We start from the raw sequence: 18,591 nt of genomic DNA on the forward strand, positions 1-18,591 counted from the left end.
GATATGGATGGCAGTTTATACATAATGCATATATGATATGATATGATTATGAGCATGAGTAAGACAACATGATCTGTTTTCTTATACTTGGCAGTTAGATTCTGATGTTCCATATGAGTATCTTCCTTATATCATTGTCTTACTTCATTGTTTATGCCTCTCATACTCAGTACATTATTCGTACTGACGTCTGTTTTCTTTGGATGCTGTGTTCATGCCCACAGGTAGACAGGGAGGAGAGCTCGATCCAGATCCGTAGTAGCAGTCAGCTGAGTGGAAGCCCTCCATTGTCCCGGAGGTGCTTATGATTATTCTTTTGTGTATATATCACCATGTATATGTATTTTTTTGGGCACGACGGGGTCCTGTCCTGTCCCGATGTTCAGCACTCCAGTAGAGGCTCGTAGATACTCAGTGCGGGTTAGATGGTCTCAGGAGATCACTACTGTATACATATCTATATTATTTTGATAGCCTAAGGGCACATGTACATGAAAGTATTTTATGTTTTCATACGAAATGTGATTTTCCTCCGCTATGAGTATAAAGATGATAAAAAGAGCATTAAATGAGTAAAATGAGCGACAGAGCGAGCGGTGCTAGGTGGTTAGCCCCGGGTACCCGTCGCGGCCCCTAGCTGGGTCGTGACAAAAGTGGTATTAGAGCAGTTCGGTCCTAGGAAGTGTCTACGAGCCGTGTCTAGTAGAGTTTTATTTATGGTGTGTAGCGTGCCACATCAATAAACAAGAGGCTACAGGGCATTTAGGAAAAATGACCATCTTTCTTCTATGAGATCGTGCGATAGAGCCGTGTATAAGATTTTATCCTCCCTAATAGTGTGTTATGATTTCAGAATGCCGCCAAAGGGAAAGGCTACATCCGCCCAGAAGGGAAAGACTATGGCAATGAGACGAGTAGAAAGAGAGCCTCCGGTGAATTTAGATGAAGGCGAATCGCATAACGAGGGACCATCTAATACTTCCTCTACCCTGCCCAATGAGGGAGAACAAGGAGGAGCCCCAGCTCCAATTCCCCCGCCGGCTACTTCGGGTCAACAAACGACCGAGACCATTCAGCTATTGACACAGTTGGTTGCTGCATAGGCACAACAACAAAATGTGGGTTCAAGTGATCGGACAGCAAGTACCAAGGCCCGTGATTTTATGAGTTTAAATCCTCCGGAATTCTTTGGGTCAAAGCCGGATGAGGATCCGCAAAGTTTCGTAGATAAGATGTTAAGGACATTGAAGATTGTCCATGCCTCCGAGACCGAATCCCATGAGTTGGCATCATATAGACTCCGGGATGTGGCGGTGTTGTGGTACAACAATTGGGTATTATCAAGAGGAGAGAACGCGCCTTCTCCGGTTTGGCAAGAGTTTGTGGATGCTTTTATTCGTCACTATTTGCCACCCGAGGTCCGCCGAGCTAGAGCGGATAGATTTTTGAATTTGAAGCAAGGAAACATGAGTGCCCGGGAGTATAGCCTGCAATTTAATTCTTTGGCTAGATATGCCCCAGCTATTGTGGCCGACATGGGGGATCGGGTACATAGATTTGTAAGTGGCCTAGGGCCACATTTATTCAGAGATTGTTTGATAGCTTCCTTGCAAGACGGGATGGATATTTCCCGAATACAGGCCCATGCACCGAATTTGGAGGGACGACAACAACAGTAAAGAGGCGACCGTGATATCGATAGAAGACAAGGCAAGAGGGCCAGATCCATGGGAGCTATTAGTGAACATAGAGGGGGATCAAGGCAGACATATTCTGGATACTCAGGCTAGTCAGTGACAAGTGCACCTCCTCGATTCACAGGTAGGAGATTTGATGGCTCTTTCCGTTCGGGACAGGGCCAGAGTTCGAGGGCTTCAGATTCCCAGCTCAGGGAAGATTATAGTCAGAGGAGACCCCAGTGCCGCGATGCAACCAATGCGGCAGATTACATTTCGGACAGTGTCGTTAGGGTTCGGATGCCTATTATACTTGTGGTCAGGTGGGGCATATGATGAGGGATTGCCCGTCGATGAGTGGCAGAGGTGGAGTTCAGCCTACAGGTTCAGCAGTTGGCTCTTCATCAGTACGCCCGGTAGGGAAGACTCCCCAGATGACAGTAGGCCGAGGGGCAGCATCTACTTCAGGTGCCACTCAGCCCCGTGTATATGCTTTAGCCGGACGGCAGGATCTCGAGTCCTCTCCGGATGTAGTTACAGGTATATTGTCTATATTCTCCCGTGATGTGTATGCATTGATAGATCTGGGTTCTACATTCTCTTATATTACTCCAAATGTTGCTGGTTGTATTGGGGTGAAACCCGAGTCAATTAGACCCTTTGAGGTACTCACTCCGGTTGGTGATCCCGTGATAGCAAGAGAAGTGTACAAAAATTGTGTCGCAATGGTATGTGATCGTCAGACCAAAGCTTACTTGATTGAGCTAAGAATCGTAGATTACGATGTAATCATGGGTATGGATTGGTTGGCGTCGTGCTATGCAAACGTTGATTGCCGCACAAAAGTGGTCCGATTCCAATTTCCGGGAGAGCCCGTGCTTGAATGGAAGGGTAATACAGAATCTCCAAAGGGCAGGTTTATTTCTTACCTCGAGGCAAGGAAGATGATAGCCAAGGGTTATGTTTATCACTTAGTCTGGGTTCATGATACCGAGGAAAAGCCGCCAACATTCCAGTTAGTTCCGGTAGTGAATGAATTCCCAGATTTGTTTCCGGACGAACTTCCAGGACTTCCACCAGAAAGAGAGATTGACTTCGCCATTTATGTGTTGCCGGACACCAAGCCTATTTCTTTTCCTCCTTATCGAATGGCCCGGCAGAATTGTCACGACCCGACTAGGGGGCCGCGACGAGCACCCGGTGCTACCCCACCCGGGCACCCCATAACACAAATTCACATAATATCTAGGCGATTCATAAATCAAGTTATGCATTCTAGTCATCAATAATATTAGTCCCGTTGGGCGACAATCATCTTGGATAGCATCATAGGCATCTATGCCACATCAAATGTACAAGGCCGACGAGGCCAACAAAATGATATACAAAACATAGGCCGACAAGGCCAAACATATCTACCCACATACACATGTCTACGAGTCTTTAAGAAGAGTATACATATCACATGAGCGGGACAGGACCCCGCTATGCCCATAACTATATACACAAAAGAATAAGTACCCAAAAGCTATGGCTCTGAATGAAATGGAGCTCTGCTATGTAATCTCTGAGAAAGCTGCTATGGATCAAGTCTGTCTCCCTGTGCACCTGCGGGCATGACGCAGCGTCCACAAACAAAAGGACGTCACTACGAAGAATGTACTGAGTATGTAAAGCATGATCAACATCGATATAGAAGCATAAAGAACCACATGTGAAGTAGCATAGGAGGGAGGGGGGCAATAATATCATCATCGTGGCACTTACTTGCTTTCCATAGAGACATTCCATTTCTATTGCGTATCCGCATACATACATCCATATCCGTACTTAATTACCCTCATAATCATTTACATCTCCTACACATAACATATTCGTACTCTTAATGATGTCATTTACATAGCATATACATAGCGTACCCGACCATAGAGGTTCGGTGTTTCATACATACTTGGCCAACAAAGGCTCAAGGTTATATCTACCCGGCCCTACCAAGGCTTTAAGGTTATCCGTACCATCGGCAGATGTGTGCGCGCGTTACGTAATCATATACATACTCTATACATATTCATATACATATATTCTACCTGGCATTATAAGCTCGGGGTCCCATTGTAGCCCTTCATAGGCACACATACATATATAATAGCTCATAAGCATCTTTGGCATCATTTTGCTCTCATCATCATACTATCATCACCATTATCGTTACATCTATATTATAGGCTTATTTGTCATGTGAGGAACTTAGTACAATCGTAGTGCATATCAAGCATCGTGAGCTTACTAGCTCGGAATATAAGTCATTGAAGACATCATAAGTTTATAAAGGATTAGAGGTTTGGCCAAAGAACCATGGCTTATGAAAGAAGGGTTAGCCTTACATACCTTTTCGTTGAACTATTCTACACTTGCACGTACTCCTTGGATGCTCACGTTTCTACCTTCATTAAAGTCGTACTATCATTAGAATCGACAATTAGCATACATGGCTAAAGCTAGAGAAAATCGGACAGCATTTCCTTTATTTATACGACATTCCTCCTATCGTAATTCAACTTCCAAACGTCAACAACGCATTCACAATATCATAACAATGGCCATTAATCATCCACATTATCTAGGTTTTTCAATTCACTTTCATTTATCCATATTCATGGTCACAACACCCAACTTCGTCCATTCATTTACAATGTCTATTTCATGGTCTTAACGCCATTTATAACACATTCATGTCACAACACAACAACAATCATGATTCAATTCGAACTATTTCTCAAAACGTCACTATTCATCATTCATGACCCATTTTGCTATACTCTTCTAATGTCCATGCATTTTAACTCTCAAATACCTCAAACAACATATAAATATAATGAATCTTACCTTAGAAGTTGTAGGAACAAGCCTTAGTTGATAATACTCCACTTGAGCAAAAACCCTAGTTTTCCTCCATTTGGATTTCTTGACTTGAATGGCCTTTAATGGGTTTCCTTACTCTTGATTCACTTGGTTTATGTTATTGATGGCTTACAATCCTTGAAAACTTGTGTAATAAATGTAGAGAGATGTTTTAGAGAGAAGGATGAAATGTGGAAATAATTTCATGAACTTGATCCCTTATTAAATAACCCATCACTGATCTGTCGGGGTCCATTATACGGTCCGTATAATCGTTATACGGTCCGTATAATTAACCGTAGAACGTGCCTTTCCTTCACTCTTCACTGTGACCATTTGACGGTTCATTATACGGGCCGTAAAACTTTATACGGTTCGTATAACTAACCGTAAAATTGCACCAGTGAGCAACCCTCGCTGTGATGGTTTTACGGTCCATTATACGGTTCGTATAATGTGCCGTAAAACTCACCAGTCCACTGAACTTGTTCTCGTCACTTCGTTGATCTCTAATCCTTATGGAACCTTTTTAACACCTGTTTAACACTTCATTAGCAATCTAAGGGACGTTATAACTCTTTCCCAAAATGCCCTTAAGTCATCATTAACCCGATACTCGTATTTCACTAGTTCATTCATTTGCGTACCAACGGAAGATTTTTTCGAGGTGTAACATTCTTCCCCCCTTAAGAACATTCGTCCTCGAATGTTAACCACTCGGGGATTCTACAGAAATTTCGCCACAGTTTCCCCTATAATATGGCACTACCAACTTGTCAAAACAACCCATAATATTGATGCCTCACAGGGCCACAACACAATAGCATTTAAAATTTGGCCACACACACGACCCAAAAGTATAAAAAGGAAATCATACATACCTTATGATTTTGACGTCTCATCTTGGCCCTCGTCCAAAGGCTGAAATAAATGTGGGTATTTGGATCGCATATTTTCTTCCGCTTCCCATGTCATTTCCTCTCGATTGTTATTTCTCTACAAAACCTTAACTGAGGCCACTTTTTTGTTTCTAAGCCTCCGTACTTGCCTATCTAATATGGCAATGGGTATTTCATCATAAGTTAACTTTTCTGTCACTTGAACACCATTTACTGGGGCGATCCTCGTAGGATCTCCAACACATTTCCGGAGCATCGAGACATGGAAAACGGGATGGACTGACTCCAAATCTGGAGGTAGATCTAACTCATAGGCCACTTTGCCTATTTTGCGCACAATCTCATAAGGCCCTATATACCGGGGACTAAGCTTCCCCTTTCTGCCAAATCTCATAACGCCCTTCATGGGCGACACTTTCAAGAATACCCAATCTTTAATTTGGAACTCTAGGTCCTTTCGACGATTATCCGCATAGGACTTTTGGCGACTTTGAGCCACTAGCAACCGATCTTGTATGAGCTTGACTTTTTCTATGGCTTGCTGGACCAAGTCTGGCCCGACCAATTTAGTCTCGCCTACCTCGAACCACCCAATTGGGGATCTACATTTTCGCCCATATAAAGCCTCATAAAGTTCCATTTGAATGCTAGAATGATAAATATTATTGTATGCAAATTCAATGAGTGGCAAATGATCATCCCAACTACCTCCAAAATCTATCATACATGCCCGTAACATATCTTCAAGAGTCTGAATAGCACGTTCGTCTTGCCCATCGGTCTGTGGATGAAATGTCGTGCTAAGGCTCACTTTGGTCCCTAGACCCTCTTGGAAAGACGTCCAAAAATTAGCTGTAAACTGAGTTCTTCTGTCTGAGATAATCGATACTGGAACACCATGGAGTCTCACTATCTCTTTAAGGTAAAGCTTTGCATAATCTTCTGCCACGTACGTCGTTCTGACTGGTAAGAAATGAGCTCATTTAGTGAGTCTATCCACAATCACCCATATGGAATCATACTTACGTCGAGTACGGGGTAAGCCAGTAATGAAATCCATATTAATCACTTTCCACTTCCAAGTTGGGATTTCTATAGCTTGCAACAATCCACCCTGCTTTTGGTGCTTGATTTTCACTTGTTGGCAATTAGGACATTGAGCCACAAATTCCGCGACATCTCTCTTCATCCCATTCCACCAATATACAGACTTGAGATCATGATACATTTTCGTCGCTCCGGGGTGGACAGAATAACGGGAACAATGAACTTCTCTCAATATTTGGTGGCGTAGGTCCGCCACATCGGGAATGTCACAACCCAACCCCGTGGGCCGTGACTAGTGCCCGAGTTGGACACCCATACACACTCACTTACCAAATCGGCATACCAATGACTTATCCATATTCAGCATACATTGATTTATACAGATACGAAGAGCAGAGGTCGTCTTAAGCAGTCACATATAACAAATGTATCACACGGAAGCCGGCAAGGCTGTCGTAAAACATATCGCCCAAAACATATACATACATATATATGCGCACAAACCGTTAAGGCTGTCACAGCAAATGGAACCGCTTAAGACGCAAATCACACAAACATAACTGAATAATAACGACCCATGACCCACATACATGTCTACAGGCCTCTACGAATAACAACAGAAGCATATGACAGGACAGGGTCCTGTCATACCCCCAAATAGTCATATGTATACATAAATATGTGCAACAAAAAGATCTGTACCAAAAGTATGGGCTCCGGATCAAGGGAGCACTCCAAAGTAGTAGAATGGGTATCCTAGGCTGGCGGATTACCACAATGAGTGTCTGTACCTGCGGGCATGAAACGCAGCCCCCGAAGAAAGGGGGTCAGTACGAAATATGTACTGAGTATATAAAGCATGAAATACAGTAATCAAGATCATAACGGAAATAAAAAGTATGGAAAATGAGTACAGAAATTAGTATACCAAAAAGCTCGTTTTTGAAACACAAATGATGCATATATAAAAATCATGCATAGGCCTCAGGAACGTGGTCGCCACTCCGACGCTGGCGCCACAACACATCATACTCCAGAAGATTTCATATCTCCGTACAACCCCGAAACACATCATAACATCATAGCACATCATACGCCATAACACATCATAACGCTGTATATAAGCGGTACCCGTCCCTCTAGTGAGTGGCTCGGCGAACCGTAACACATCATACTGCCGAATGTAACATAGTCCGCACGATGACAAAACCGGCCCGGGACTCGGCGAACGATATAATAGCAGTATGCACGAGCAGAGTAGTGAGAAACTATATGCACATAAATCAATTTTAAGACTCGATAGACAAGTATACTTACCGACACCTGAAGGCTCAGAAACAAGTTTCGGGTCAATCCGATTTAGTATAAGAAAGTTATGGGCGTCTTACCACAGGATTCAAAGCAACCGGAAACCGCCTACGAAAGTTACAGACCTTATACGCTTTAGGACTCCCTAAGAACGTGTCGGAGCGATCCGAGCTCGTCTATGAAAGTTAGAGCCATTGTTCGACATAAAGCTTTTAGGAATAAAATTCTTTACACATATCTATTATCCAATCATACAAAAGACACAAAGACCATAGTTCAATTATATTAGGAATACTAACATCAAGAAGTGAATCAAAATCGTCGGCATGCTCGGATCTTATGAATGGAATTACCCCGAGGCTCATATCATAGCTTACTTGCAACTAGGACATGCCAAAAGAAGGAAATGTTAGGCTTTACATACCTTGCTCGCTTCCTAAGCTAATCCCAACTCAAGTCTCGGGCTCCCCAAGATCTACAATAACGTCATTAAATACCAAACGTTAGCTACAAGTACTTAAGAATTCAATCCTAAGCTAGTACTTGTCTACAGAAATTTCGGCAACATTTCCCCTGTAAATTCAACAACCCCGAGAATTTAACTCGGCCAAATCATCAACAACAATACCAACAACCATATTAACAACATCAATGATTAATTCAAAACACATTCTAACATTATTAACCCGCTTTAACATAATTCGACAGCATTCCATTTACATTCACTTCAACTACATACAATCAAACCAACACTAACGCTCGCATACTCAAATACTAATCCGAAGTCATTTAAACAAGATTCAAGAACATTTCAAACAATCCGCACAATATTCAAAACAATCCAACCAAAACTCCATTCCACCCGAAACCTTCCAAATGCAACAAAAACAACAACAACACACTTCCTTCTTTCAAATTCATGAACTATACCAACAATTCACATGCTAGCAACATTATTTCCATAAATACAAGAAGTGATATTATAGTCACATTAGCTTCTAAAACAACTCTCCAACACTTACAACTTCAACTAGAATTATTAAACCTTCATTTTCATCATAGATTCCATTACAACAACCAAAATACTAAGTAAAATTGATTCATTCTCTTCTATACCACACAATAACCACACGACCACAACACTACATATACACGGCCACAACATATATCCATATTTTCATGAATTTCACCCATTTCTACATACTATAACATACACAACCATCCATAACATATAAAAAGAAGATTAAATCTTACCTTTTTCCCTTAACTTCTCACTTGGCTAGGGTTATGAACTTGCAACAAAGAGGGTTTAATTGCTCCAACAACTATCTCACGTTAAAGAGGACCTTCAAATTAGTAGGAATGCTAGAAGAAAATAAATTTTGATCAAGATTTTTAAGGGTTCAATTTTTGCTTGGCTTGGCCGAATGGCCTTCTCTTTTTTCTTTGACTCCAAGTTTCTTGAAATTTCTAAGGATGAAGATGAAAATATGACTATTAAGTCATCTTTTATACACATGTACAATTCACCCATGTGGGCCAAGGCCCATCCCAACTTGGACGGCCACATGGCCCCTTGTTTCAAGACTAATTTTTTTTTTGTATTTTGTAATTCATGAAAAATTATTTTCCTAATTCCAAATTTTCCCTTAGCCTTCCTCAATATTACCATAAACCACCTTGTGAATTTCCCTTTTTACTCCTAGCCTTCCTTAATATTCCATACTAATAATACTTACAAGCAACTTGTGCATTAAGACAAAACCGGAAAATAGCCTTATCGTAGTTAGCTCGGAATATCCCAATGTACAAAATACGGGATATAACAGGGAACACATAATCTGCCTCGACATCGAAGGACTCCGTCTCCTGAAACATCAAATGAGGACTCCTCCTTCTGAGGGAGTGTATCTCTGAACTGCACTATCATAGCATCCTCATATTGCCGCGCTTTCACTTCCGCTACTAGCGATGAAACTGCTGAATTTTGAATAGTGGTCCCCCGGCTACCTGAGTCCATCACTCGGAATCCTAGGCTAGCTAGTTGTTGGAGCTCACGGGTCATTTCTATATTCTCTTGTCACACTTCACATAGACTTCCCATGGATCTGCGGCTAAGAGCATCAGCCACAACGTTGGCCTTCCCGGGGTGATACAAGATATCAACATCATAATCTTTTAGCAACTCAACCATCGTCGTTGCCGCAAATTCAACTCTTTCTGCTTGAAAATATACTGGAGACTCTTATGATCTGTATAAATATCCACATGGACACCATATAAATAATGTCTCCATATCTTTAATGCATGGACCACCGCAGCCAATTCTAAATCATGTGTCGGATAATTCTGCTCAAGTTTCCGTAATTGCCTTGAAGCATACGCAATCACCTTACCATGCTGCATTTAATACACCGCCTAGCCCAACACCTGAGGCATCACAATAAATAACATATCTTTCTAATCCCTCTGGAAGTGTCAAGACTGGTGCGGAAGTCAACCTATCTTTCAACTCTTGGAAGCTACGTTCACAAGCATCTGTCCACTGAAACTTTGCCGAATTCTGGGTCAACTTTGTGAGTCGTGCAGAAATAGAAGAAAAACCCTCAGCGAATCTCCTGTAATAACCTGCTAAGCCCAGAAAGCTACGAACCTCCGTAGGAGTTGTGGGCCTTGGCCAAGTCTTCATGGCCTCAATCTTTTGGCTATCTACCCGAATACCATCGGCCGCAACAATATGGCCCAGGAATGATACTGAGTTCAACCAAAACTCACATTTAGAAAATTTCGCAAACAACTCTCATGTTCGAAGAACTCCGAGGACAATACGCAAATGATCCGCATGCTCGGCCTCGGATCTAGAATACACCAAGATATCATGGATGAATACAATCACGAATAGATCCAGAAAAGGCCTGAATACATTGTTCATCAAATCCATAAATACTGCCGGCGCATTAGTTAGCCCAAACGACATTACTTGGAACTCAAAATGGCCATATCTTGTTCTGAAAGCTGTCTTAGGGATATCTTTCTCCCTAACTCTCACTTGATGATACCCGGACCTCAAATCAATCTTTGAAAACCATTTGGCACCTTGTAATTGATCAAATAAGTCATCAATCCTCGGAAGTGGATATTTGTTCTTGATCGTCACTTTGTTCAATTGCCGATAATCAATGCACATTCTCAAAGAGTCATCCTTCTTTCGGACAAATAATACGGGTGCTCCCCACAGGGATGAACTAGGCCTAATGAAGTCTTTCTCGAGCAAGTCTTTCAGTTGCTCCTTCAACTCTTTCAATTTTGCGGGTGTCATTCTATAGGGAGGAATAGATATAGGCTTAGTGTCTGGCAACACATCAATAGCAAAATCGATCTCCCGCTTGGGAGGAAGGCCTGAAAGCTCTTCCGAGAATACATCCGGAAATTCACTCACTACGGGAACTGACCGAAGAGTTGGCGACTCAGCTTCTACATCTTGAACTCGCACTAGGTGATAAATGCACCCTTTTGTGATCATCTTCCTTGCCTTTAGGTAGGAAATAAACCTACCATTTGGTGATGCCGTATTTCCTTTCCATTCTAGAACTGGTTCTCCCGGAAACTGGAAACGAACCATCTTCATCCGGCAATCAACATTGGCATAACAAGAAGCCAACCAATACATACCCATAATGACATCAAAATCTACCATCTTTAGTTCATGAAAATCTATCATGGTACGACGATCACAAATCATAGCTACACAATCTCTATATACTCGGCTAGCTATTACCGATTCACCCACGGGTGTAGACACCTCAAAAGGTTTTATCGACTCCGGCTCGACTATAAATCGACTCGCAATATATGGTGTAACATATGATAATGTGGAGCCCGGATCAATCAAAGCATATACATCATGAGAGAATACCGATAATACACCTGTGACCACGTCAGGAGAAGACTCAAGATCCTGGCGTCCAGCCAAAGCATAAATACGGTGCTGAGGACCGCTAGAAGTAGGAGCTCTCCCTCTACCTCTACCATGGCCGATTGGCGCATGTGAACCTGGCCCCGTAGGGCGTACAAATGCTGATGATGCGGCTGCAGACCCTGATGGCTGGGTCCTACCTCTACCATGTACTGAGAGGCAATCACGCATGATATGGCCTGGTTGACCACATGAATAGCAACCATCTGAGCCTGATCGGCACTGACCCCAATGCAACTTCCCACACTGGGAACATCGTGGTATGAGTGGCCTCGCCTGACCCGAATCACCTCTAAACTGAGACCCTGAGAAACTCTGACTCAGCCCTGAACGAGTAGATCTATCAAATCTCTGGCCTGAAAACCGTGGAGGCGCACTGGTCATAGAATAGCCTGAATGTCTGGGGAACTGCTGCCTATGCACACCTCTAAACTCACCCGTCGAACCCGACGATCTTTCCCTCTTGCTATGGCCCCTATCTTGCTCACGCTCACTCCTTTACTGTTGCAAGCTTTCCTCTAAGTTCTGAGCATGGGCCTGAATGCGTGCAATATCCATACCGTCCTGAAGGGACGCAGTCAAACATCTATCCATCAAGTGTGGCCATAGGCCTTTCACAAACCGGTGCACTCGATCACCCATATCCGCTACCATGGCTGAAGCATACCTAGGTAAGGAATTGAAGCGGAGACTATACTCTAGAGCACTCATGCTACCTTGCCTCAAATTCAAGAACTTATCGGCTCTAGCTCGCCGAACTTCCGGAGGCATATAGTGTCGGAGAAAAGCATCAACAAACTCTTGCCATATAGGGGGAGGTGTATTGGCTCCCCGTGAAGCCATCCAAACCGTATGCCATTGACCGAGACATCTCTCAATCTATATGGCGCTAACTACACCGACTTGGTGTCTGAAGCGTGTATCAATCGGAGCGTCCTCAACATACCATCAATGAAGTCCTGTGGATCCTCCTCTGGCTTTGACCCAAAGAACTCCGGATGGTTTAAAGTAATGAAATCACGGGCCCTTGCACTAACAGCATTGTCACCTTGCCTCGTACCTTGCCGCTGACTCTGAGCAGCAACCAACTGTGTAAGCAATTGTATGGCCTCTTTGACATCTTGGCCTGAAGCATCTGGGGGAGGAGCTGGTGCTCCCTCACGCTCCTCAGTAACAAGCACTGTCTGGGAGGGCTGGGATTGAGCCGCACACTGGGCCTCATTTTCTTCTACTACCGGTGGCGGTGCTTTTCCAGCCCGCCTTTCTACCACCGTCTTGCCCTTTTGGGCCGCTGTAGCCTTTCTCTTTACAGGCATTCTATGAAATACACAACACACTATTAAGGAACAAGAATTTCTTACATCATAGCTCTATCGCACGATTCTTATGAAGAAAGAAGGTCATTTATTCCTAAAATGTCCGCAGCTTCTTGTTTATAAGTGTGGCGCGCAACACACCCATAACCAAGAATCTACTAGACACGGCTCGTAGACACACCCGAGGACTGAACTGCTCTGATGCCACTTTTGTCACGACCCGACTAGGGGGCTGCGACGAGCACCCGGTGCTACCCTACCCGGGCACCCCTTAACACACATTCACATAATATCTAGGTGATTTATAAATCAAGTTATGCATTCTAGTCATCAATCATATTTGTCCCGTTGGGCGACAATCATCTTGGATAGCATCATAGGCATCTATGCCACATCAAATGTACAAGGCCGACGAGGCCAAAAAAATAATATACAAAACATAGGCCGACAAGGCCAAACATATCTACCCACATACACATGTCTACGAGCCTCTAAGAAGAGTATACATATCACATGAGCGGGACAGGACCCCGCTATGCCCATAACTATATACACAAAAGAATAAGCACCCAAAAGCTATGGCTCCGAATGAAATGGAGCTCTTCTATGTAATCTCTGAGAAAGCTGCTATGGATCAAGTCTATCTCCCTATGCACCTGCGGGCATGACGCAGCGTCCACAAACAAAAGGACGTCGGTACGAAGAATGTACTGAGTATGTAAAGCATGATCAACATCGATATAAAAGCATAAATAACCACATGTGAAGTAGCATAGGAGGGGGGGGGGCAATAATATCATCATCGTGGCACTTACTTGCTTTCCATAGAGACATTCCATTTCTGTTGCGTATCCGCATACATACATCCATATCCGTACTTAATTACCCTCATAATCATTTACATCTCCTATACATAACATATTCGTACTCTTAATGATGTCATTTACATAGCATATACATATATATATATATATATAGGTATACATAGCGTACCCGACCATAGAGGTTCAGTGTTTCATACATACTTGGCCAACCAAGGCTCAAGGTTATATCTACCTGGCCCTACCAAGGCTTCAGGGTTATCCGTACCATCTGCAGATGTGTGCGCGCGTTACGTAATCATATACATACTCTATACATATTCATATACATATATTCTACCTGGCATTATAAGCTCGGGGTCCCATTGTAGCCCTTCATAGGCACACATACATATATAATAGCTCATAAGCATCTTTGGCATCATTTTGCTCTCATCATCATACTATCATCACCATTATCGTCACATCTATATTATAGGCTTATTTGTCATGTGAGGAACTTAGTACAATCGTAGTGCATATCAAGCATCGTGAGCTTACTAGCTCGGAATATAAGTCATTGAAGACATCATAAGTTTATACAGGATTAGAGGTTTGGCCAAAGAACCATGCCTTATGAAAGAAGGGTTAGCCTTACATACCTTTTCATTGAACTATTCTACACTTGCACGTACTCCTTGGATGTTCACATTTCTACCTTCATTAAAGTCGTACTATCATTAGAATCGACAATTAGCACACATGGCTAAAGCTAGAGAAAATCGGACAGCATTTCCTTTATTTATAACTCTTTCCCAAAATGCCCTTAAGTCATCATTAACCCGATACTCGTATTTCACTGGTTCATTCATTTGCGTACCAACAGAAGATTTTTCCGAGGTGTAACAAGAATTAAATGAGCTAAAGGCGCAGTTGAAGGACTTGCTTGAGAAGGAATTTATTAGACCCAGTTCATCACCGTGGGGAGCACCGGTCTTGTTTGTGAGAAAGAGAGACGGTTCCCTACGAATGTGCATCGATTATAGGCAACTGAACAAAGTGACGATAAAGAACAAATATCCTCTTCCAAGGATTGATGACTTGTTCGACCAGTTGCAAGGTGCCAAGTGGTTTTCCAAAATAGATTTGAGGTCGGGTTACCATCAAGTGAGAGTTAGAGAAGCAGATATTCCTAAAACAGCCTTCAGAACGAGATATGGACACTATGAATTTCAAGTGATGTCGTTCGGGTTGACTAATGCTCCGGCTGTGTTTATGAATTTGATGAACAACGTATTCCGGCCTCTCTTGTATCTATTTGTGATAGTATTTATTGATGATATTCTGGTGTATTCTCGCACAGAATCGAAACATGCAGATCATCTGAGAATTGTTCTTGGTATTCTTCGAGCCCGAGAATTGTATGCAAAAATTTTAAAGTGCGAGTTCTGGCTGAATTCTGTGACATTCCTGGGCCATGTCATTTCAAATGATGGTATTCGAGTCGACACCCAGAAAATTGAAGCTGTGAAGACTTGGCCAAGGCCTACGACGCCCATAGAAGTCTGTAGTTTTCTCGGTTTGGCAGGTTATTATCGAAGGTTCGTAGAGGGCTTTTCGTCTATTTCAGCCCCATTGACGAAGCTAACCCAGAAGTCAGCAAAGTTTCAATGGGATGATGCCTGTGAGCGCAGTTTCCAAGAGTTGAAAAATAGGTTGACCTCAACCCCGGTTTTAACACTTCCAGAAGGGCCAGATGGCTATGTTGTGTATTGTGACGCTTTCGGTGTCGAATTGGGATGCGTATTGATGCAGCATGGTAAGGTTATTGCATATGCTTCGAGACAATTGCGGAAACATGAAAAGAATTATCCAACTCATGATCTCGAACTAGCTGCGGTCATTCATGCCTTAAAAATGTGGAGACATTATTTGTACGGTGTGCACGTTGATATCTATACAGAACACAAAAGTCTTCAGTACATCTTCAAGCAAAGAGAGTTGAACCTGCAACAGAGGCGGTGGTTAGAATTATTAAAAGATTATGATGTTAACATTTTATACCACCCCGGGAAGGCGAATGTAGTAGCCGACGCACTTAGCCGCCGATCAATGGGCAGTTTATGTGAAGTCCCTCCGGAAAGGAAAGAGATGGTTCAAGAACTTCATCGATTGGATAATCTTGGAGTGCGTGTAATTGATTCAGGTGATGCCGGGATTAGTATAAATGATTCCACAATTTCTTCCTTGGATATGGAAGTGAAAGAACGGCAGTGCGAAGATCCGCTGTTATGTCGTTATAGAGACACATCTCATAGGAAAGAAAAGTCTGCGTTTCAAGTTTCCATGGATGGAATTCTTAGGTACCGAGGTAGTTTATGTGTGCCGAATGTGGCGGAAATGCGCCGACGAATTTTAGAAGAAGCATATTGCTCTCGATACTCTATTCACCCAGGTGCAACCAAAAAGTATCATGATCTCAAGATGATGTACTGGTGGGATGGCATGAAGAGAGACATAGCAGAATTCGTAGCACAATGTCCAAATTGCCAACGGGTAAAAATTGAACACCAGAAGCCGGGAGGCTTGTTGCAAGCAATGGAAATCCATACTTGGAAATGGGAAGTGATCAACATGGATTTTATCGTGGGATTACCCCGTTCCCGTGGCAGGTATGACTCTATATGGGTGATCGTGGATAGGCTGACCAAAGCAGCCCATTTTCTTCCAGTCAAGACCACGTACTCAGCGGAAGACTATGCAAGGTTGTATCTCAAAGAAATTGTGCGACTCCATGGAATCCCATTATCTATTATCACAGATAGAGGAGCACAGTTTACATCTAAGTTCTGGAAATCTTTTCAAGAAGGTTTGGGCACGCAAGTGAAGTTTAGCACGACATTTCATCCGCAAACTGATGGGCAGGCCGAGCGTACCATTCAAACTTTAGAAGATAAGCTACGGGCGTGTGTGTTGGATTACGGTGGTAGCTGGGATGACCACTTACCCCTTATTGAGTTCGCATACAATAATAGCTACCATTCAAGTATACAAATGGCTCCATATGAAGCTTTATATGGAAGGAAAAGCAGATCTCCAATCGGATGGTTCGAAATAGGAGAAGCACAATTAGTGGGCCCTGAATTGATCCAACAAGCAATAGAAAACGTTAAGGTGATCCAAGATCGGTTGTTGACAGCTCAAAGTCGCCAAAAGTCCTATGCGGACAACCGCTGACGAGACTTGGAATTTCAAATTAATGATTGGGTATTTTTGAAAGTGTCACCCATGAAAGGGGTGATGAGATTTGGTAAGAAAGGGATGCTAAGTCCCAGATACATTGGACCCTATAAAATCATTCGCAAGGTAGGTCAGGTAGCCTATGAATTGGATCTACCTTCGGAGCTTGAATCAGTCCACCCAGTTTTCCACGTTTCGATGCTCCGCAAGTGCATTGGAGATCCCACCAATATTGTCCCGATAGCCGATGTGCAAATAACGGAAAAGATAACCTATGAATAAGTGCCGATTGCCATCCTAGATAGGCAAGTGCGAAAGCTTCGAAATAAAGAGGTAGCGTCAGTGAAAGTATTATGGCGAAACAACAATCGGGAAGAAATGACTTGGGAAGCGGAAGAGAGTATGAATTACACGTACCCACGTTTATTCCAACCCCCGGGAGAGATCCAAGACGAAACGCCGACGATATCAGGTATGTACGCTTTATTTTTATGCTTTTGGTCGTGTGTGTCCACGGATATGTTGATATTGTGATGTAGCCCTATGAGGCGATGATATTATGGGATGTTATGACAGGTTGGTAGTGTCAAATTACAGGGGAAACTCTGGCAAAATTTTCGTAGAATCCCGAGTGTTTAACATTCGAGGACGAATGTTCCAAAAATGGGGGAAGAGTGTTACACCTCGAAAATTTCCCCGCGAACGTACAATGAAAAGTTGTAGGTTTGCACTTTGACCCAGTTGGTCGTAAAGTGGAATACGGCCCGTAAAGTGATTTACAGACCGTAAACTGCTATCGTCCTCCAATCTTTCAAAAATTTCAACTTTCTGTGAAATGCTTCAAATGGTTAAAAACGACATGGAATACGGACCGTAAATCGAAATACGGCCCGTAAAATGAGTCGTAAATTGACATGATCTCCCGCATGCCTTTCTAGTTTTGATATGCTTAAATACGGTTGCGAAGGACGGACCGTAAACCAAAATACGGCCCGTAAAGTGGGTTTACGACCACTGTACACCTCAATCACTGTTCATTCCGGAATAGATTTTAAGTCATTAAAAAGAGACCCAGGCTCATTCAAATCATTTCATATTCACGATATATCTCTCTAGAAACTCCTAGAATACTCTCTACTCTTCAATTACAATAACTCGAGGGAGATCGGTGATCAATTACATGAGACCCACGAAATCAAGTGTGAGAATCACACTAAAGTTGATCCTTCTCAAGAAAACCCAAAAGGAGTGAAGTAGGGTTTTGGTGCTAGAGGAGTAAATCCATTCAAAGCTTGTTCAACCATAATCTAAGGTAATTTTCATGACCATTTCATGTTGTTTAAGGTATTGGAAGGTTAAGATGCCCGAATTCTAGAAAAGCATAGCAAATGGGTCATAAATGAGTGAATAGTGCCATGAGTGAATGGT

Source organism: Lycium barbarum, chromosome 1 (assembly GCF_019175385.1).
Source record: "Lycium barbarum isolate Lr01 chromosome 1, ASM1917538v2, whole genome shotgun sequence".
Lineage (NCBI taxonomy): Eukaryota > Viridiplantae > Streptophyta > Magnoliopsida > Solanales > Solanaceae > Lycium > Lycium barbarum.